This window comes from Triturus cristatus, chromosome 7, assembly GCF_964204655.1.
Source record: "Triturus cristatus chromosome 7, aTriCri1.1, whole genome shotgun sequence".
In the NCBI taxonomy this organism is placed as follows: Eukaryota; Metazoa; Chordata; class Amphibia; order Caudata; family Salamandridae; genus Triturus; species Triturus cristatus.
In genome coordinates this window covers 406,429,982-406,452,563 of record NC_140590.1, presented here as the reverse complement: position 1 = coordinate 406,452,563, position 22,582 = coordinate 406,429,982, and the positions used below count along the sequence as shown (strand labels likewise).

Below are 22,582 nucleotides of genomic sequence, written 5' to 3'. Positions count from 1 at the left end.
TAATGCAAATGGCCTCAGGGAAGGCCCCCGGCCTTGATGGCTTCCCGATAGAATTCTATAAAACTTATATTGATATTCTTGCGCCGATCTTGAAGGTGGTGTTTGATGAGGCCCATACGCTGGGAGTGCTCCCGCCTTCCATGAGAGAGGCACTAATCACCTCCCTCTTAAAACCGGGTAAGCCGGCAACCTCCCCGGACTCTTATCGCCCACTGTCCCTCCTTAATAGCGACGCGAAGATTCTTGCTAAGACTTTGGCTAATCGTGTGACACTCCTCATGGATGGACTGGTTCTCCCGGACCAATCGGGATTTATACCTGGCAGGGCGACGTCGCACAACTTGCGTACACTATTCGCTACTTTACAGAACGTGGATCCCGAACTGCAGATGGTGGCGGTCTTTTGGACGCCACAAAAGCATTTGACTCCCTGGAATGGGACTACCTGGTGGCCGCGCTGTCTCACATGGGCTTTCCTCTGGTGTTCCTGGGGTGGATAGCTATCCTCTATGGTAGCCCGTGCGCTAGAGTCTTGGTTAATGGCAGAGTGTCGGAACCTTTCCGGGTCGCCAGAGGGACCAGACAGGGGTGCCCTCTCTCCCCACTTTTATTCGCACTGGCGATAGAGCCACTTGCCTCGAGGCTGCGGCAGCACCATCAGAACAGGGCGCTATTCTGTGAGCAGCGACAGATTTTGCTGTCGCTGTATGCAGATGACATTACTCTATATGTTCGGGACCCTCAAAATAATCTGAACCCTCTGCTTCGGGAATTTGTAGTCTTCGGGGAGGTGTCGGGAATACGGATTAACTGGTCTAAGTCTCAGATTTTCCATTTGACAGACGGCTCCCGGAAATTCTCGCTTGACTACCCCATCGAATGGAGCGACTCCGAGGTCAAATATCTTGGCATTAAGGTCTCTCGAGATAGGGAGGAGTTGATGCGATTAAACTATGGTACGACGCTGCTGCATATCGCCTCTTGCGTTGACCGCTGGCTTGCGCTCCCATTATCGATGGCCGGACGAGCCGCTCTGATCAAGATGGTGGTGCTTCCTAAGCTCTTATACTTGTTCCTGAATATTCCTTTTCCTCCGGGGAGACACTTCTTCTCCCGGTTGCGTTCGGAACTGATACGGCTGGTGTGGGGAGGGAGGAGACCTAGATTGAAATGGGCTGTGATGACCTCTCCTTACTCCATGGGGGGCTTCGATATTCCGGATCTGGAGCTATACTATTACTGTGCCCAGGCGCATTACGCGTACTACTGGCTCCGTCCCATTGCCTTCATGCCCCAACTCGCTGCTGAGGACTGGCTTGCGGCGCCTTTGCCCCTGCCTGGCCTGTTGCATAGCGTGCTCCCACATACCACCGCTAACTATAACGCCCTCCAGGGTACGGTGGATGCGTGGTTGGAAATATCAAAGCGAGTGGGGAGCCCGTTTCTGTACTCGCCTCTCCTCCCCATTGCTTACCACCCTCAGCTCCCCCTTTTGCAGGAGAAGCTGTTCCAAAACTTGAGTCGCAAATTGGGGATTCTGACTTGCGGTGATCTGTTTACGAGTGGGCAGTTTCGTGACAAGGACCACTTCTTTGCAGGCCGCGCGCCCACCCCTCTGGAGCTTTTTACTTACTTTCGATTGAGACAAGGCATGAAGGCCCTACTGCAGACGTTCCCGGATGAGCCCGAGACCCTTGCTCCCCTACATAGGCTCCTACAGGCAACCTCACCCTCCCATCTGGTCTCGATATTATATCATGCGGTTCGCTCGGATGCGCCTGTTTCTGCCTCGAGGGCTCGTGGGGAGTGGGAGCGTGAGTTGGGGCTGGAGCTCGGTGATGACAGGTGGACCTACTGCTGCTTGCAGACAGAGCAGATCTCAGCGAGTAGTAGGCATCGGATCATCCATTTTAAATTTTTGAACCGTCTCTACTGCACTCCTGTAACCAAACACAAATTTCGACTGCAAGATTCTGATAATTGCGAGAGATGTCGCGCCCCTCGGGCGGACTTCCTCCACCTCTCCTGGATATGCCCTGCTATTCAAACTTACTGGGGACAGGTGTACTCTGCTCTTGCGCACATGATAGAGCTTCCTCTTGCGCCTGAGCCGGTACAGGCATTGCTAGGATATACCAAACAGATTCCGCGCTCCTGTCGTCGATTTGTCATGATAGCGCTTTTATTAGCGAAACGGCGTATTGCTTGCCGCTGGGGACGGGGCCGGGCCCCGAAATTCAAGGAGTGGCTCAAAGACCTGATATATTGTCAAGAGCAAGTACTGATCTACTCCGAGCTACTTCCCGCCCGGTCCCGCCCTGCCGACATCTGGGGGCCGTTGCAGAATTATTTGGTGCAGCATCCTGAGGTTCTGGCGGAAAGCGCCCCCCCTATGGCCCCTGATGATCCTACTCCCAATACCCAAGGTTGACATCCTGCATAGTGAGGGGGGTATATTGCTGGAGCACCATAGGTGCACCCGCTCTGTTACTTTTGCTTCCCTGAAGAGGTACCTTGGGAATGATGAGATAATGATCTTCTGCTACATATGGCCTGTCGCTTGTTACTGTGCTGGGGAGGCCCAGCTGCTGGGAGGGGGCCAGGCGTCAGAGGGGATCGAAAGGACTGCTACGATTGATTTGAAGGCTCCCAAGCTGATTATGGACAACTACGATACACATTATTTCCCTACCTGATGTCCCCCCTTATTTGGGTAGGCCACTGGCCATATGCATTGCTATGTGACGAGCCTCGATCGCCTCCAAGGGAAGAGGTATATATGATGCACATGTACTGTTTAACCCTCATTGTCATTTGAACCTGCATTGGTTTTCTTTTTTCGTTATGTATGTATGTGAAAGTGAACCATAAAACTTCAATAAACAAAGTTAAATATAAGTATTCAGGCATTAAAGAATTAAAGTAATCCAAGTATTCAGGTGCACCGATTTAACTGTATGAATGTTATTGTCTTAGTCAGGTTCAGTTAGGTTTGAATGTGTCAGGTTTTTATGTAAGTTTGTTTCATTGTGATTTTTTGTTTTTTTTGGGTCATTGTGATTTTTGTTTTCGGTTACATTCCAACATGCCGTTGTTTTCGAAACTGCGTAAGATATGTACCAGAAAAGGTGTACTAGAGGAACCAGTTAACATTCCGCCTAGAGACACACCTGGACATTTCATGTACTGTAAGCATGGTTTAGATGCCGTGTTGTTTTTAGAACTATGGGTGGATTACACGAAGGATTTAGAGACAAAGTATAGATGGTCTATCACGGGAACGTGGGATGCGGAATGCATCATGAAGGTAGAGGAAGAGCTATGGAAGAGAAAATGTAGACCTGCTCAGAAGGATGCCATTAAGTTTTGGCGCAAGGAGTCACATAGAAGAACAGAGAAAGAGTTCCACAAAGCAGAGAGAAGTAGACAGGAGTCCGAAAAAGCCAAAGAAAAGAAATTACAGGAGGAAGGGGAACGGGTAAAAAGAGAGCAGACTGAAAGAGAAAGAAATACTGTCGTTGCTGGTATTTATCCCGTCCTTTCAGAGGAACTAGCAAGAGTGGCCCCAGTAGAAAGACCCATTAGAGTGCCACCGCAAGTACCCCGAAAAATAAAACCAACAGCATCCGAAACGTTTATTAACACCTACCTAGAGGAATCCCCACCAGCATACGTGGACGGATCTTTCCCTGCACCCCCAACGCAAGCCCAGCTCCAGGAGCTCGAGGACGGCGGGGAGGGAGGATCCGGGACAACATCAGGACATCAGGAGGGGGGCCGACAGTAAAAGTAGACATCTCCGAATGTATATATGATCCAGATCCAGGAAAGGGCAGAATGCTCGTGTTTTCACTAAGGCTTAGACGAGCAGTCGCAGATTTGGAAAAATTACCAGATATGGATAAACATCTAAAGAAAATGTACACATTCATAAGAACAGGGGAAGGTCCTGAGTGCATAGCAGAAGCTATACAAAATAGAAAAGTAATTATTAAGAACAATATCATTCGCTTCCTAATTAACTGTCTGATCAGGGAAAAAGACGAAGGTGACGGGGACGTAGACCGTTGTTATATTGGTTGGAGTGATCGCATAGATGCTGGTCAGCATGATAAATCAGGACAGACAGACAACATGTTGACCAAAATCCGAAAGGCAATAATAGCCTCACACAAAGCAGGACCGAACGAGAAGGCTGAGTTATCCTCTGACGATGAAGCAGGGGACAAAGACAGAGTACAATATGTGGGCCATGCCCGGCGGTTCGAGAGGCCCAAGGGCCTCAATCACCGTAAACAGGGAACGGCTATAAAAGAAAGATATTCCCTTGAAAGTTTGTTCCAAATCACCGAAAAAGCGGTGAATAAATGGTTAGGTAACGATCAGCCCCTCACCCCGACCGAAAATGAATTAGCACGGTCAGCCACCCTGTGGGTATTCCAATATGATATATATAATAATGATATCGTAGCACAGACGTTCTTGAGCCTCCCACCAAACGAACAGCGCATGGCTGGTGTTTACATGGTCCAACATTTGATTACGTTGTATGAGAGTCAATATTCTGGTCCTGGTCTATTGTATAAGTTGCTGGACGACATAATACTAGACAGGTGGATGAACATGGGTACTGAATTGATTAATGTCATCCTGGATCAGCGACACAAATATATAGTATACGTGACTAGGTCCCTGCTTCCCGCTCCACCACAGGATAAGGGACAGTTATACGACAAGCTGAACCCCCTACGAGAGGTTCATCCTGTAAAGGATGCAAACAATGTGCTGCAACGGGTGTATGTCTATACCCCTTTGTCAAAATTAGAGATACTGGAAATGAAAAAAATGTTGCCCTCCCATGATAAAGACCCGGGGGGTTTTCACCGAGAACTAAAAGACATTCTCCGCTTAGGAGAATATACATATGCTGACATTCTAAAGTTATTAAAAGTACTATTGCCTGCTGGTATTTACGAGAAGCTTAAAGGAAAGGACTGGGAGGTGGGAGAGAAAAAGATTAGCTGGGATCTGTTGGAAACAGAGGAAGAAGAAAGAGGCCCGGGGGTTGGTCTGGGTCCCCGAGCTAAAGACTTACCTGAACTCCTTGTACAAGTTTTGCCTAGATTATTAGTTACTAAGAAGAAAGACTGGGATGCTATTTCAGCCTGTAAACAGAAACCAGATGAGGACACTAGCGATTTTTACTCTAGGTTTGAGAAATGTTTCACTATCAATAGTGGCCTTAAGCCCGGTAGCGATTCATATCCCCATCTTTTCATGAGCAAACTAGTAGAAAATTCCCTACCAGAGGTAAAGTATAGGGTACTGAAGGTTGAGAGTACTTGGCAAGCAAACAGCCCTTCCCAAATGTTACAGATGTTACAATATCACCAGAACAGAATTAGAGAAGAACACGACCAGGAAAAGAGACGCATGAAAGACACAAAGATGAAGATGCTGGTGGCCCAATCGACACCGGCAAACACAAACACGAACAAGAATAGCACGAAACAAACTAGTGGGACCTGTAATTATTGCAAGAAGCCAGGCCACTTCGTAAATGAATGTGCAGTCCTGAAACACAATATAGCTATAGGTAAAACAAAGCCACGTCCTTATCCTCCCAAGGAAAATAACACACATCAGACATCAGATACGTTTCCACCGCCGCCACCGCCTGTCCATGCACCTGCACCAGCCCACGCCACAACACAAATGTATGAGCACGCTCAAACTAACTATCCAGAATACCAAGCATATTCATGAAGGAGCCCAGAGAGGGAATTCGACTTGCCCCTTATTCCAGTTCCTGTGGACCAAGAGGGTCCCTATGTACATGCACGTTTACTAGGACAAGATAAAAAGTTTTTGATTGACACTGGGGCGAGTAGAACTACCATCAGTCATTCCGAGGTTCCAGGGGCACCCCTCTCGGGCTCAAAGAACATATCCCTGGGCTTTTCAGGAAAGCCTATTATTAATGAGGTTTCAGAACCAGTCTCTTTAGGAGTTGGTCCACTAATACATACAACAGACTTACTGCTTACTAAATCATGTCCAGAAAACTTACTTGGTATAAAGACATTAAAGGAACTGGGAGCAATTATCTGTTGCTCGCCAGAAGGAGTGCGACTGTATTTACGTGATTTCAAGGGACATTTTGTAATGAAAGATATTGACATCAGGCTCCAAAATGTACCACAGCACCTATGGGCACAAGGCCCGACTGACGTAGGTTTCATGAACATTACACCACACCAGGTCACCCTCAAGAAGGAGTAGTGCTGCCACGGATTAGACAATACAAAATTCCACCTGAGGCTGAAGTAGGGTTACTGAGAATAATCGATGAACTCATTGCACAAGGGGTGGTGGTAGAGACAGATTCAAACATATGCAACTCACCTGTTCTTCCTATTCTTAAACGAACTGATCCCAATACAACACCTGTCTATAGATTAGTTGTGGACCTGCGAGAATTAAACAAATGTGTGGTGCCACAGTACCCTGTGGTCCCGGACATTTCTTCATTATTGACTGCTATTGATGCGAAGGCTACGTTCTTTACAGTTATCGATCTGAAGAACGCATTTTTCAGGGGGTGACCCAGTTCTGGGACACCCCCGCGCCGCACGGCCACCAGCTGCTGCGTGTGCCTCCCCGCCTTCTGCCTCGCTGCCCCGGCTCCGCCGCGTGACCACGCCCCCTGACATCGAGCGGCGTGGTCTGTGCCAGCTTCCTGTCTGTTGTTGACATAGTGATCTGCTAATTTGTATTGTATTGCATTGTGCTGTTTGCTGTTGTTTTTCTTTCCCCACTTGTGCCTGATATCGCCTTCGTTTTTTCTTCACGCACCCGTCTCCCCGTTGTTGCCATAGTGATCTGCTAATTTGTATTGTGCTGTTTGCTGTTGATTTGTTTTCTTTCCCCACTTGTGCCTGACTTCACCTTAGTTTTTTTCACGTCCCCGTCTCATCCCTCCCCGCTTCCCGCCATCACCGCTAGCCCCGCCCCTTTTCTTTGTGTACCCTCCCTGCTCCCGCCTCCCAGCTGCTCCGCCCCTCCGCGCACTTGGCCATATATGGCGACCGTGCGACGCAGGTGAGTGTGACCCAGTTCTGGGACACCCCGCGCCGCACGGCCACCAGCTGCTGCGTGTGCCTCCCCGCCTTCTGCCTCGCTGCCCCGGCTCCGCTGCGTGACCACGCCCCCTGACATCGAGCGGCGTGGTCTGTGCCAGCTTCCTGTCTGTTGTTGCCATAGTGATCTGCTAATTTGTATTGTATTGCATTGTGCTGTTTGCTGTTGTTTTTCTTTCCCCACTTGTGCCTGATATCGCCTTCGTTTTTTCTTCACGCACCCGTCTCCCCGTTGTTGCCATAGTGATCTGCTAATTTGTATTGTGCTGTTTGCTGTTGATTTGTTTTCTTTCCCCACTTGTGCCTGACTTCACCTTCGTTTTTTTCACGTCCCCGTCTCATCCCTCCCCGCTCCCCGCTTCCCGCCATCACCGCTAGCCCCGCCCCTTTTCTTTGTGTACCCTCCCCGCTCCCGCCTCCCAGCTGCTCCGCCCCCCCCGCGCACTTCGCCATATATGGCAACCGTGCGAACGCGCAGCGGTCACGCACAGCGGGCGCGCCGATTGTGCGCCGAAGGCGCGCCAAAGGTAAGCCCGTCTACGCCCGTCCGCGCCTGGACCGCGCCCAGTGCCAGGACCCCTGGCCCTCGAAGACCCCGACCGACCCGCCTGACGTACACCGCCGCCAACCTCAGCGCACTCAACGCCGGTCGACTCCCAGGATGCTACCAAGCCACACCACGACGCACCCACGGACCCTTCAGCTGCCACGCCTGCAAGTTCACCTGCATCCGGACCTGCCCCGCACCAGCACCCGCCAAGTCGAACACCAGCAGCACCCACCTCCAGTGCATCCTGCTCAACACCCGCTCCGTCCACAGACACGCCATCGAACTCTGGAACCTCCTCGACACCACAGCCCCAGACGTTGCCTTCCTCACGGAGACCTGGATGAACGCCTCTTCAGCACCCGACATCGCCATCGCCATCCCAGAGGGCTACAAGATCACCCAGAGGGACCGCACCGCCAACCAGATGGGAGGAGGCATCGCCATCATCCACAGAAACACCATCCGCATCACGACCAGCACCGACAACACCCTTACCACCGCCGACCACCTGCATTTCCAGATCCACACCGACCCGAAGACCACCCTCAGAGGCACCCTGATCTACCGACCTCCGGGACCACGCACCCAATTCAGCGAGGACATCGCCGACTTCGTCAGCCCGCATGCCCTCCCCTCCGCTGACTACATCCTCCTGGCGGACCTCAACTTCCACCTGGAGAACAACAACGACCGCATCACCAGCACCCTGCTCGACAACCTCGCCAATCTTGGACTCAAGCAGCTGGTGTCCACCCCCACCCACCTCGCCGGACACACACTCGACGCAGTCTTCTCATCCAGCACAGACATCGCCTTCAGCCACGCCACAGAGCTTCAATGGACGGACCACAGCTGTGTCCACTTCACCTTCAAAAGAACGATGACCCACCACCACCAGCAACAGGTTGCCCGCAGAAGCTGGAACAAGATCACAGCCGACCAGCTCACCACCTCCTTGAGCCAGCACCCTCCTGCCAGCTCAGCGAACCCCAGCCAGGCCGCAGACAACCTCACGAAGTGGATCAGCAACTGCGCGGACGAGCTCGCCCCACTGAGGACCCCGCCCAGCAGACCCGGCAGCAAGAAAGCCCCATGGTTCACCGACGAACTCAAGAGCTCCAAGAAGAACTGCCGAGCCCTCGAGAAAGTCTGGAGAAGGGAACCAACACCGGACAACAGGACCACCTTCAAGCTTGCCACCCGGAAGCACCACCAGCTGATCCGCGCCGCCAAGAAAACTGCATTCAAGGACCGGCTGGACAACAACGCACACAACTGCAAGGAACTCTTCAACATCGTGAAAGAGCTTTCCAACCCCAGCGCAGGAAACAACGACATCACCCCATCGCAAGACCTCTGCAACTCCCTCGCCTCATACTTCCACAACAAGATCGCGGACATACACAACAGCTTCAACAACCAACCAACGCACACCACGACCGAACCACCACCCCCCACCACCACCCTCCGCGCCTGGACTCCGATCAGCACCGAAGACACCGTCCGCACGATGAACTCCATCCACTCAGGATCTCCGACCGACCCCTGCCCCCACCACGTCTTCAACAAAGCCGATGCTGTCATCGCACCCCACTTGCGAGACATCATCAACACATCCTTCGACACCGCCACCTTCTCTGAGAGCTGGAAGCACGCCGAACTCAGCGCTCTACTCAAGAAACCCACAGCGGACCCCACCGAACTCAAGAATTACCGCCCCATTTCGCTCCTCCCGTTTCCAGCCAAAGTCATCGAGAAGACCGTCAACAAGCAGCTGGCCGCCTTCCTTGAGATGAATGGATCCCTCGACCCCTCACAGTCTGGCTTCCGAGCCAACCACAGCACCGAGACCGCCCTCATCGCCGCCACCGATGACATCCGAGCCCTGATGGACAACGGAGAAACAGCGGCCCTCATCCTCCTAGACCTCTCCGCGGCATTCGACACTGTCTGCCACCGCACCCTAGTACAGCGCCTCAGCAACGTCGGAATCCAGGAGAAGGCTCTGGAATGGATCATCTCCTTCCTCGACGGAAGAACACAGAGAGTCCGCCTACCACCGTACAAGTCAGAGGCCACCGAAGTCATCTGCGGCGTCCCTCAAGGATCCTCGCTGAGCCCCACCCTCTTCAACGTCTACATGAGCCCCCTCGCGGCCATCGCACGCCAACACGACCTCAACATATTCTCCTACGCCGACGACACTCAGCTGATCCTCTCCCTGACCAACGACCCCGCCGCCGCCAGAGCCAATCTGCACGAAGGGATGAAAGAGGTAGCCGAGTGGATGACAACCAGCCGCCTGAAACTGAACTCAGACAAGACGGAGGTCCTCATCCTAGGCTTTTCACCCTCCGCCTGGGACGACTCCTGGTGGCCCCCCGCCCTGGGCACCGCACCCAAACCGACAGACCACGCACGCAACCTGGGCTTCATCCTGGACTCCTCTCTCTCCATGACCAGGCAAGTCAACACCGTCTCCTCGGCGTGCTTCAACATCCTACGCATGCTACGGAAGATCTTCTGGTGGATCCCCACCGAGACCAGGAAGACCGTCACCCAGGCCCTCGTCACCAGTCGACTGGACTACGGCAACGCCCTCTACGCCGGCACCACCGCCAAGCTCCAGAAGAGACTCCAGCGGATCCAGAACGCCTCAGCCAGACTCATCCTCGACATCCCGCGAACCAGCCACATCTCCGGACATCTCAGAGACCTACATTGGCTCCCCGTCAACAAAAGAATCACCTTCCGCCTCCTCACCCACGCACACAAAGCCCTACACGACCAAGGCCCGAGCTACCTCAACAACCGAATCAACTTCTACGCTCCCAAACGCCACCTCCGCTCAGCCAACCACGCCCTCGCCGCCGTCCCCCGCATCCGAAGAGCGACAACAGGAGGAAGGTCCTTCTCCTACCTGGCCGCCAAGACCTGGAACTCCCTCCCGACCGACCTGCGCCTGACCCAAGACCACCTCTCCTTCAGGAAGAAGCTGAAGACCTGGCTGTTCGAGCAGTAACGGCACCCCCCTCCCCCCAGCGCCTTGAGACCCTATGGGTAGGTAGGGCGCTCTATAAATGTCCTTGATTGATTGATTGATAGTATCCCAATACATCCAGACAGCCAATATCTTTTTGGTTTCAGTTTAAAAGGCCGCAGCTTCAGATTCACAAGAGCACCACAGGGCTTCACGGAAAGTCCTAGCATCTACAGTCAGGCACTCAAACGACAACTAGACAGTATTCATATGCCTACCACTACAGCACTGATACAGTATGTAGATGACATTCTCATCACTGCAAGATCGGAAACTGACTGTGAAGATGCATCACTCACGGTTTTACGCTTCCTGGCTGACAAGGGGCACAAAGTGTCCCCTTCGAAGCTACAATTCTGTGAACAGCAAGTGGCGTACCTTGGGCACTTGCTATCCAAGGAGGGTAGGCGACTGACACCAGAACGTATTCAATTGATTTCTGGCCTTTCACAGCCCAAGACACAAAAAGAGGTACGTGCATTCATTGGCCTCACTTCATATTGCAGGCAGTGGATCCCCCAGTATGCTTACATAGCCAAGCCCCTAATACAGTTGACGACACAGGAGGCAGCTTCTACTAATGTCCTCCCTTGGACACAAGAACACACTGTGGCATTTGAAGAATTAAAAAGAGCTTTATGTCAAGCACCAGTTTTAGCAATCCCTGATTACAACAAATCTTTTATGCTTTTTGTGACAGAGCGGGATGGAACAGCACTATCTGTCCTAACACAAGATCATGCAGGAAAACACAAGCCCTGTGCTTATTTTTCTAGTACATTGGACCCAGTAGCACAGGCTTTGCCTGCATGCCTAAAATCTGTTGCAGCAACAGCCTTAGCCATAAGACAAAGTGACTCGATAGTGCTGGGCCACCCCCTGAGAGTACAAGTACCGCACGCAGTGGAGGTTCTCTTGAACCGAACACAAACCCAACACCTGACTGTAGCGAGACTGACAGGTTATGAGCTGACGTTATTTCAACCACACATAGAGATCAGACGATGCAACATACTGAATCCTGCTACTCTTTTGCCCTCTAGTACAGAAAACGTTTCCCCACATGACTGTGTTGAAGTAATACATACCGTGACTAAACCAAGACAAGACTTGACAGATGTTGCACTCCCAGACCCTGACCTAACACTCTATGTTGACGGCTCATGCATGAGGACGGGGGCGGGAGAATTAGTGGCAGCATATGCAGTGACCACTGCTACTGAAATCATAGAGACTAAAAGAATAGACATACTGTCAGCACAAGCAGCAGAGCTCATCGCCCTGACACAAGCGTGCATAAGAGCTAAGCACTTGAGAGTAAACATTTACACCGATTCACAATACGCATTCGGGGTAGTTCATGACTTCGGAGTACTGTGGAAAGAAAGAGGTTTCTTGACCTCTCACGGGGCCAAGATACAGCATGGCCCCCTTATTCAAGCCCTTCTGGAAGCGATACATTTACCAACAGCCATAGCTATCCTGAAATGCAAAGCACATACTAAAGCCACAGATACCATTTCTCAAGGCAACGATCTAGCGGACCGAACTGCTAAACAGACAGCTCAGACCCCACTAGACATGACAAACTCACAGATACCATCAATGACCAAAGCCATGACAGTCAGGGATCCTTCCAGGGATGTACAAGACATACAGACACATGCTACTGTAGACGAATTAAAGAAATGGTCAGAACAAGGAGGGGTACTGACTGATCAGGGTTGGATGACTAAGGGCAAAACAACATGGTTTCTTCCTGATTCGATGGTACAAGTGATCATAAATACCGCACATAGTCCTGCACACTTAGGAGAGAAAGCAATGCTAGACAGCTTACAGAATATATGGTTCAACAAGCACCTGCGTGCAGCAGCGAAACAAAAGGTCAGAACATGTATGATCTGTAGCCAATTCAATCCAGGTAAAGGCATTCCGATGGAACAAGGTGGATTCCATCCACCTGACCATCCTTTTGAAGTCCTCCAAATGGATTATATCCAAATGGACAGATGTAGAGGTTACAAATATGTCCTGGTAGTAGTATGTTCACTGACAAGGTGGACAGAAGCTTATCCAGTCCCTGATTATACTGCTGTAACTACCGCCAGACAATTGGTGCGAGAGTTTTTCCCACGTTATGGATTACCGCGTGTCGTATATTCCGACAACGGTCAGCCTTTCTCCTCTGAACTCATGAAACAGGTGTCCCTTCTGTTAGGGTATACCTGGAAGTTCCATTGCGTACGACATCCTGAGGCAGCAGGCCTTGTAACAAGACACAATCAGACCTTAAAGATAAAACTAGCAAAGATTTGCGCAGACAAAGGTGTAGATTGGATGGTAGCCCTGCCGGTTGCCCTCTTTTATATGCGAATGGTAGCCCATTCTAGAACAGGCTTATCTCCCTATGAAGTGGTCTTTGGTAGACCACCGAATATGTGGGGCACTCCAATGCCTAAAAAGATTACTGATGTTGATAGTAACATGCTGACAGATTACCTGGCTTCCTTGATGTCTGCACTACTCTCTTGTCGTTCGCAGGTTGCTGCCGCCTTCCCTGACAACACCCAGGTCAAGGAACACTCCGTCGCTCCTGGGGATTATGTCCTAATAAGGAACTTTGATAGATCGAGCCCTCTTGAGCCGAGGTGGAAGGCGCCGAAGTTAGTGTTATTGACCACGAGGACAGCCGTTAAAGTCGAAGGACGGAAAGGATGGGTTCATCTTCATCATTGTAAACGCTACTTCGGGAATAACGATTCTTTTAAAAAGGACACGAACTTTTCAGACTTTGAGCCCCCTTTACTAGAGGAGACTCCCCAGCAGGAGTACAAAGCTAAACTTAGATCTAAAAAGTCAGAACCCGTTTCATCAATTAAGTCCACTAGGTGGTGAAGCGGTTGAACATGTATTCTGGCTTGCATAAGATCTTGGACAATAATAATGATAAAAAGAGCAAGATGAAAAGCAAATACTGTAAAATATTACGTGGTAGATGTATAGTGACTTTGATTTTTCTATCTCTTCTGTGCATCACGATAATATGTATCAGCTTAATACTACATGCTATTTTTCCTCCTATTGCCTCACTCTTACACTCCTCCACTAATGATACCATAAAGCACACATTTAGTGATCTGCCATCCCATGAGCTATCATATCGACTTGCCTTACGCAACAATACCTTTATTCAGATGCTGCACCGTTCACATCAGACTAGTAATGCTACAAACTGCTGGGTCTGTGGCCGACTTCCCCCGTATCAAAAGGTGAAGGGAGTGTTGCCTCTTTTCCCTTTTCCGTTCTCCCATAATGGTTCTTGCGGAGCATGGTTTGCCTTAATGACATCCATCAACGGTAATGCCAAAGAATGTCAAGACAAGGAGTGTAGGGGCGACTGGGTATGGGGTAACTTGAATAAAGTCATGAATGAAGCATGTTTCCCAGATGAAGAAGGTCTTCCCCAAAGGAAAGGTACAGATCTAGAAAATGAAGAGTATCTGCAAGGAAATGCGACCCTCGACTTTATAGTGTTGAATGTCAAGCCCATACACAATTTAGGTCCATCCTCAATTACAGTCCTGCCAGTAAAAGGGAACTTGTGTGTCAGAAAAGAAGGCTCAGTACATTTGGGGCACAGCGAGTGTAATACTATAATAGTGTTTAACGACAAAGGAAAGTCCTATTTCAGAGCATCACGACACACCTACTTTATTTGTGGCAAGACAGCCTATGTGCAACTGCCCTTAGACTGGGGTGGGACGTGCTACATATCATTTCTTTTACCACCCGTTTTCTTGGCCCCATCGAACTATCATCAAGATCTCCAACTAGCACTTATCAGACACAGACGAGGGCTCGATGCCTCCGGCATTGACCAGACTGAGACAGCTTGGGAGCAATATACAGATTTCAACAAAGGATTTTTTTTCTTCATAGGTCCCTTCCAGAATAGTAAACTTATCCGCAGGTTAGCAAGGATTCTAGAAACAGTTGCAAATGAGACTGCATCAGCCCTGGGGAACTTGACCCAGGAACAGTCTGCTATGAGAATGGTCGTTCTTCAGAATCGTCTTGTTCTTGACGTCATCCTGGCGGATAGGGGCGGGGCTTGTAGGATCATCGGCTCCAGCTGTTGCGTTTTCATCCCTAAAAACGCGCCGTCTGTATACAAAGCAATAACAAGGCTCCACAAGATTGCCCAAAGCATACATCAAGACCCAGGCACGTGGACTTGGTCCAGTTGGCTCTGGGGAATAATATCGGCATGGGGATGGAAAGTGTTGACCGTCTGTGGGTTAATACTACTAATGATATTCAGTTGTTGTCTATGTCTGCAGTGTGGCCCGGCCGTTTGCGGTCTGTGTGCTACTGCATGTGTTCCACATCCCCATTTACAGAGCATTGAAAATGGAAAAATAATGCTGCAAGAACAGATCGACTGTTTCATGAGAATAGATGTGACATGAAGGGTCCACTAGGGGACAAGGAGGGAATGAGGAAATAAAAATTGTGAGACCTATGTGTCCCCTATGTGCCCCCCAACGCTTTATGTACACATGCATGTAACCCATGCATTTCCCCTCCATGGCCTGTCTATCATGATGCTTATGCTATAACGTGGCCTGCCATCATCCAGTCTCCCATGAGAGAAACGACAAATCTGCACTGAGGCCTACACGTTTTGCATCATGTTTTCCTGCATTTTCATGAAAACCCATGTTTGTGGCTCAGCCAGAGCCGAAAAGAGGTTTCAGGCCTCAGACGCTCTGAGAGCTGCAGCTGCGTATCCTTGGCCTTGCACACTTGGGCCTCAGCCAAAGGGGCCCTGTCCGAGGTGCCGAGACAGTATTGAGCACGGTTATCTGCTTACTCCTACTGAACCACATTCCTGCCTGGAGAAGGAGGAATAAACACGACCCGTCTGCAAAGGAGAGAGCCTAGCCTTTCTGTCTCTTTTTGTGTGATTGCAAAGCTCACGTCAGTGAAAAGCCCATAGCCCCCATGTAAGGCCTACGCAGTGAATGAAGAAATAGATGCCACATTGGCTCTTGGTGATGGGCAACCTATATCACAAATTAGTCCCTGCTCCAGACTTTAGATATCAGATAATACAAGATGTGCTGGTCGTCCTGACACTGAAGGCCTCACTTCCAGACTCCCCGATTGCACAGCAGCCCTTCCCCACGTCAGTTACACGTCATGCTCGAGTTCAGCACAAGTAAGGCAAAGTTCCAGTAAAGTTCCAGCTGATCACGCAACCCCCTCCAGGCATCCACCCACCTATGACATTCACCTATTATCATCAAGTGGACGCCCACATGGACGCCCACCTTCACGCCTACCTACACACCCACATGCTCTTATCTCATTCTCTCTTGCTCCGCCTGAAGCACTCCTGCTTACGTATATTATTGAATGTATATATACTGTGCTCTGTGAATAAAGTTTGAGAATTCTGATCAGAAGACCCTTCCTGATCCCTTGTGGTGATGGAACTATTCTCCCTATAACTCGAGTTATTGGTATAATAAAGCCCTTTTGAACCTGATACCACAGACTCAGCCTCTTGCTTTATGCATGATCATATTGATACATATAGAAATTATGAGTGCGTAATACTTTATTTACGACATGCCTTCCCACCACAGGGGATTGGGCGACCCTTGCTGTGATCATCCCGAGGGTGCTGGCAGTGCATGGCTGTGGGCCACATGCTTGATGCTGACGTTATCAGCGTCTATTTCTGAACGCAAAGAGCGCCGATTCCCTTACCTCCTCACCTTGGACATTTGCGGAGCCCAGTGGGCCCTTGCCAGAGCTGTGCTGCTGGGTGCCTTCGAGCTGCTGGATGTTGAACACCGCCGGCTTCCATTGACCATAGGCGTGGCCCAGCGGCTGTTGACAACACCTCAGGGCTGGCTTCGTGGCTCCTGGGTGCAGCTGATGCCCACTGGGGATGGCAGAGAGCACAGCGACTTTCCCGACCAGAGGCGGCTGGCTCCTGGCACCTGATTAGAGGTACATTGAGTGCCCCTGATGCCACCTCATTGCTTCTGGCACTGCAGAATTCCTTGTCATTCCTGCTTCCATTGCCCCCATTGTTAACCCAGGACTGGCAAACAGAACTAGCTGCAAATTCAGGAGTCCACCGTGGCCTAGTCCAAGGTCTCAGCCTTCAGTATTTGTTGCAGCCTACCTTCACTGGGGGACAGTTGCCCTGAGGTGACATCCTTTTGGGCTGGATGCTGGGCTATGGCCTGGAGTGAAACGCCAAGGTGCTGGCTCCCCCACCTGCTGCCCGCTCCACATAACTGTTTGTCATCCAGCTTCCCCAGTGTTAGACACCACAGCGCGCTACCCTACTGTACACAGCGAACTGTCTGACTCTGAACTGGCGACCTAAGCACCTAGGGCTGTGTATCATCAGATTGTTGCCCTCCGCAAGGGCTTAGGCTGACCTAGAATGGGTCGTGGAGACCCAAAGTAGAGAAAGCTGCAGTTTGAATGCGCCAGGGATCAGGATAGATCCAAGACCGCGATAGATATGGCCGATGAGACGACTGGGGCCCCTGACCCTGACAGGTCGAGCAGCAGAGACACCCCTAAATTGGAGATCTGCCCCGGCTTTTGCACCATGGATGCTCAAATCGACATCCTGACTAGCAGGAAGGATGGCATGGGTGATCATCTAGATCGATACCAGGGCCGCTTGGATGGCATTGAAGAACATCTCACAACCCTGGAGGAAGGGGCGGCAAAGACGTCGAAGTGGCTGGACAAATTAGAACGCCTCCTCAAATTGTTTTATCAAAAATGAGGACTTCGAAGCCAGATCATGCTACAATAAGCGGTGCATAGTGGGAGTTGAGGAGTCAACGGACACTGGTAAGATAGATCTGTTAGTGGAACACCTCCTGACAGAACTTTCTTGCTGTAGGAGGCTGGCTTAGTATATGATGCTCACTTGTGTAAGTGTAGCACCCTGCTCTAATCCAGACAACCCTTATGATGATTGTAGAGGTCTTAGACAACCTTATAAAGCTCTCTAAGTGGTAACTGTGGAGAGCAGCCTTAAGGCTTAGTCCAGAAGGAGTGTAAACCAGCTTGTTTTACCAGAACAAATTATATAGTATAGGTTAAGTGAAAAAGAACCACATAGTGTAGTTTTAAAAATGTGTATTTATTCTAAACACTCACAAACACGTTGCAATATCTCCTACCCGGATGTATAATCACAATACACACAATACTTTGATAATAGAATACGTAAGTAACACAAATACACAGTGGTCGCCAGGGGGAGACCAAACATATAGAAGAGCTGGGGACCCACCCAAGGTAAGTACCCAGGAACCCCACGGAGGCCATGTGCAGAGTGGGAACACGATCGCGTGCTCAATACAAGTCAATGGGTAAGTCTTCGTTGCAGTTCTTAAGAAGAAGGACCCTTCCCATAGGACCCTGAAGAAACACAGCAGACGATAGAAGGTTGGAGCGTCAACCCAACTGTGGATACCCCGGGAACCAGGATACCTACACCAGGGTAGCTGGGTACAGAGGTGTTATGAGAAGTCAGAAACCGCCGTAGACCACAATGGAGGACTTCTGTGAAGATGCCGCTGGTGAAGAAGGTGAAAGAGTCTGGTGGAACCCAAAGGTGGATTCAGGAAGAGAAAGAAGTACCTGCAAACAGAGGAGACAGAGTCTATGCCACTCAGGAGAGGCCAGGAGGCACGGAAAATGATGAATGCCTACCGATGTCGGGAGATGCAGGAGCGATGATAGTGACCTTGGCGCTGCAGCTGTGCGGACCAGGCGATGCTGTGGAAGACCAGGAGCCATTCACGAGCTGTCCCACATCGGATGTCAAGAGCAAAGGGATCGGTGTCCGCCGGGTGCATCAACCAGCCTTGGCAAAGGTAACAAACGTAGCTGACGAAAAAGGTGCAGTGTCGGGACCAGCAAGGTCCAAGTGACTCACCACACGCAGGTAAGTCAGAGCAGGCCTCAAGCAAGCAGGGGAGCACACTGGAGCAAAAGAAGACCCTCAAGAGTACTCCCAGGCCGGAGGCACAGGAGTCGCAAGAGGACCTCGAGCAGCTCACAAATTATGAAGGCCCACGGTGCAGAGGATGCAGTTAGGACGATGATCTTGGCAGCAGGAGATCGTTGAGGCTAGAGCTTCTTGGCGCCCGAAGATCTCTGGAGGAGAGAGTCAACAAGCCTTGGCAACGGCAAGTCGACACAGTGCTCAGGGGTACTGCTCCAGCGGTTCCAATGAGGGATACTGGCTTCAAACTTACAGTGAAGGCAGGGCAGGCCTCGAGGGAGTTGCAGAACTACCACCTGTGTTGCTGAACCTTTCGGAGTCTGTGAGAGCTCAGGAACAGCAGACCGGTCAGCTTTGTTGCAGGGCCTGCAGATGCAAGGGAGAGACTCCTTCACTCCAAGGAAGATTCCTTCATTTGTCTTGGATGTCCACAGGCCTGTAGAAAAACCTATATTGAACACAGGCACAAATGACGCAGACGACTGGCAGGACGAGGAGACCAGGAGCAGCAGGAGTCTTCCCAGTTGCAATCTCGGTTCCCAAAGTGCAGTCCAACGAAGTCCAAAGTGCCCGGGCGGTTAAAGATGAAGTGGTTTTGAGTCTGAATCTCGTCCCACGACGAATCTAAGGAACCATCCACAGGTAAGCCCTTAAGTACCCTGAGGTAAGGGTTGAGATGATTCAGGGGTCCCTTCCACAGAAGGAGCTGGATAGTGGGGAGGATACTCCCATGTCTTTTGTCCAGTTTCGCGCCAGAGCAGGAGCCAACAGCTCCCTGAACTTGTTCCAACTGGAGTATGCAAGGAGGACACCAAATATGCCCTTCAAAGCAGTCTAGTGGCGCTGGCAAGAGCCCCCACCCTAACCCAATTCACTAAGTCCTGTCTGAAAGGTGGTCACGCCTCCCTGTGACAGGAAACCTAATGTCCTGCCTTCCCTGCTGGGGATTGTCTCAGCAGCAGGTGGGCAGAATTGTGTCTCTGATTGGCAGCAGCCATAGTTTGCTGTCCAGGTCTAGAAGACTGGTACCGGGTGCACTGAGGGCCTCCCGGAAGAGATTTACAGTGCATGGAATGATACCCCAACACCGTTTACGGTGTTGGGGTATAATTCCAAAATGTTTGATACCAAACATGCAAGGGTTCGTTACAGCCAGTTCAGAGTTAGCCATTGTGCAATGACGCATGGCCACTCTATGTATCATAATGGCTGATGCACTTACAACCCGGGAGAATGGACTCCGTGGATTGTAGGGATGTCCTGCTCATGCAGGGGCACCGTCACATTTATAACTGAGCACCCTGCTCCATGATTGAAAGGCATGCCTTAGGGGTGACTTAGGTTTTAATTGCAGTGACCTCAGATATAAGAAAATGTATATCAATCGCAAGTGGTGCTAGAACCAGCTTAAACAGGCTGAAATGGCAGGTCTGTAGTCACAATTTGAGTGGTCTTCCATGGGTAGCATAATACATACTTCAGCCCATGGGGAACCCCTGGGGTACCTATGCCCTGGGTACCTTAGTAGCATATACTATTGACTTACGAGGGTACACCAGTAGCCAATCTGGGAGGTACCTAAGTACTCACCACGGTCCAATTTAGGGAAAAAGCACAGTCGCCCTGTCATGGGAGTCTGCATGCTAACTATGGGCCCGATTCACAGAACTAACATAAGACAAAATCCTAAACTTACTACTTTTGGTATTCACAGAAGTTAGGATTTTGTCTTAAGTTTGTCTTAAGACAAACTTAAGACAAACTTAAGACAAACTTAAGACAGACTTAAGACAGACTTAAGACAGACTTAAGACAAACTTAAGACAGACTTAAGTTAGGATTTTGTCTTAAGTTTGTCTTAAGTTTGTCCTAAGTCTGTCTTAAGTCTGTCTTAAGTCTGTCTTAAGTCTGTCTTAAGTCTGTCTTAAGTCTGTCTTAAGTTTGTCTTAAGTTTGTCTTAAGTCTGTCTTAAGTTTGTCTTAAGTCAAACTTAGGACAAAATCCTAACTTCTGTGAATACCAAAAGTAGTACGTTTAGGATTTTGTCTTAAGTTAGTTCTGTGAATCGGGCCCTGTGCCTCTACAGTGCTCTTCATGTCTTCCAGCCTTTTCTCTTTCTCTCATTCCCTGTCTTCAATATCTGTCTCTTCCTTCATTTCAATAAGTCTTGGCCTTAATCTGCTTTCCAATGTTTCAATCCCCTGTCATGGTAGGTCACCAGTTGCCGCATTGTCGCTCAAACCCTTAGTGTACACCGTGTTTCGATTTGAATGTTATTTGTTATAGTGTTGATGCTTTGTATTATGGGAATTCGCTGGGCAGTTCTGGGCCTGGTGTGGGTAAGCGCTTTTTGTTTGATCACTTGCCCTCCAATTGGAAATCTTGTTCCCAGACGCCGCACACTACACTTACCGTATCACTTTTTCAATGTACCAATGTCACATAGTACCACTGACCCAGGGTCGAATTACCTTTGCATCCTTGGAACATCAGAGGCATCAACAACTCTCGTAAGGGAAAGCTGGAGTTGCAATATCTGACACACCATGGTATTAAGATAACGTTTTTACAGGAGACTCATCTCCCCCCTGGCAAGTCACACACTTCCGCATCTTCATGAGGCCCAGATAGTTTTTTTTTCCACCTGTAGTACATACTAATGCTGTGTCTGCATTTTAGTACACCACTCAGTCCCCTTTACACATAGAGCTCGTTTTGTTGACATCAACTGCGGTTACATGCAGTGGCTGGGATGCTGGCGGGTCACAATCTACTGTTTCTCAATGTATATGCCCCTAATGTCGACAATCCAGAATTCTTTCATGATTTGCACTCACTCCTGGCATGAGTCGATGCCCACCATGTCATAATGGGTGGGTGACCTTAATATGTTCCTGGACCCTTTACTAGATTCCACTGTCACAGCACCTAATGGTAAATTGAAATCCTTCAAAGTCCTCAGTGAGGTCAGTGACACTTACGCTCACCGAAACACATGGCACTTCCAAAATGCTGCGCTCCCAGGATTCACATTTTACTTGCGCCCCATAACACAAGGCCCCGCATCGATTATTGGCCATCTTCCACTGTGCTTCCCTGGCTAGGAGACATTTCCCATCTTCCATGCACACTCTTGGACCATTCCCCAGTTCGCATGGTACTGGCTGTGCTATTTGGTGGCCACAGGGATCGCAGCTGGTGTTTTCCCTCCAATGCTCGCCATGATTACGTTTTCAGTGAGGAACTGTGCGGTGCCATAGTTGATTACTTTGAACTAAATGTGGGGTCGGTTGCAAAAACAGCTGTTTTCATAGTTTATAAATGTGGAATAAGTATCCCAAAGCACCCAGGTGCACTCTGCGGCATACGACACACCTTATCTCGAGTCGAGGCTGCCCCACATGATGCAATGGTGCAGAGACCTAATGACCCACAGAGTTTTGAGAGTTGGCCGACTCTGAGGTGGCGTATAGCATGCTAGGGCCCGGCGTTATGGTGAGGGCGAACGTCCAGGGCAGAGGATGCATCCTTAAACTGCTGCTTGAAGATGGGACGCGCACAACAGATAACAGAGAGGTGCTAGCAGAGCTCCGACGTTATTACACCCATCATTTTTACACCTTCCGATATGCGGATGATGGGAGAGATGTCGCTGAATATCTCTCAGAGATCGCTATGGTCTGGCTCACGAACGCGCAATAGCAGTTCCTCAGTGAACCCATTTCTCGGAGGAAATCACAACCACTATAGAATCTCTAGATGGCTCGAAGGCCCCCAGCCTGGGCGGCCTCGTGGGA

At 50.0% G+C, this 22,582-nt stretch overlaps 1 protein-coding gene across 2 annotated transcripts in view; it reads right to left on the bottom strand.

The window, feature by feature from the left end:
* ZBTB45 (zinc finger and BTB domain containing 45) overlaps positions 1-22,582 on the bottom strand; it is a 458,931-nt gene that overhangs the window by 417,614 nt on the left and 18,735 nt on the right. The gene's annotated exons all lie outside the window — the stretch shown is intronic.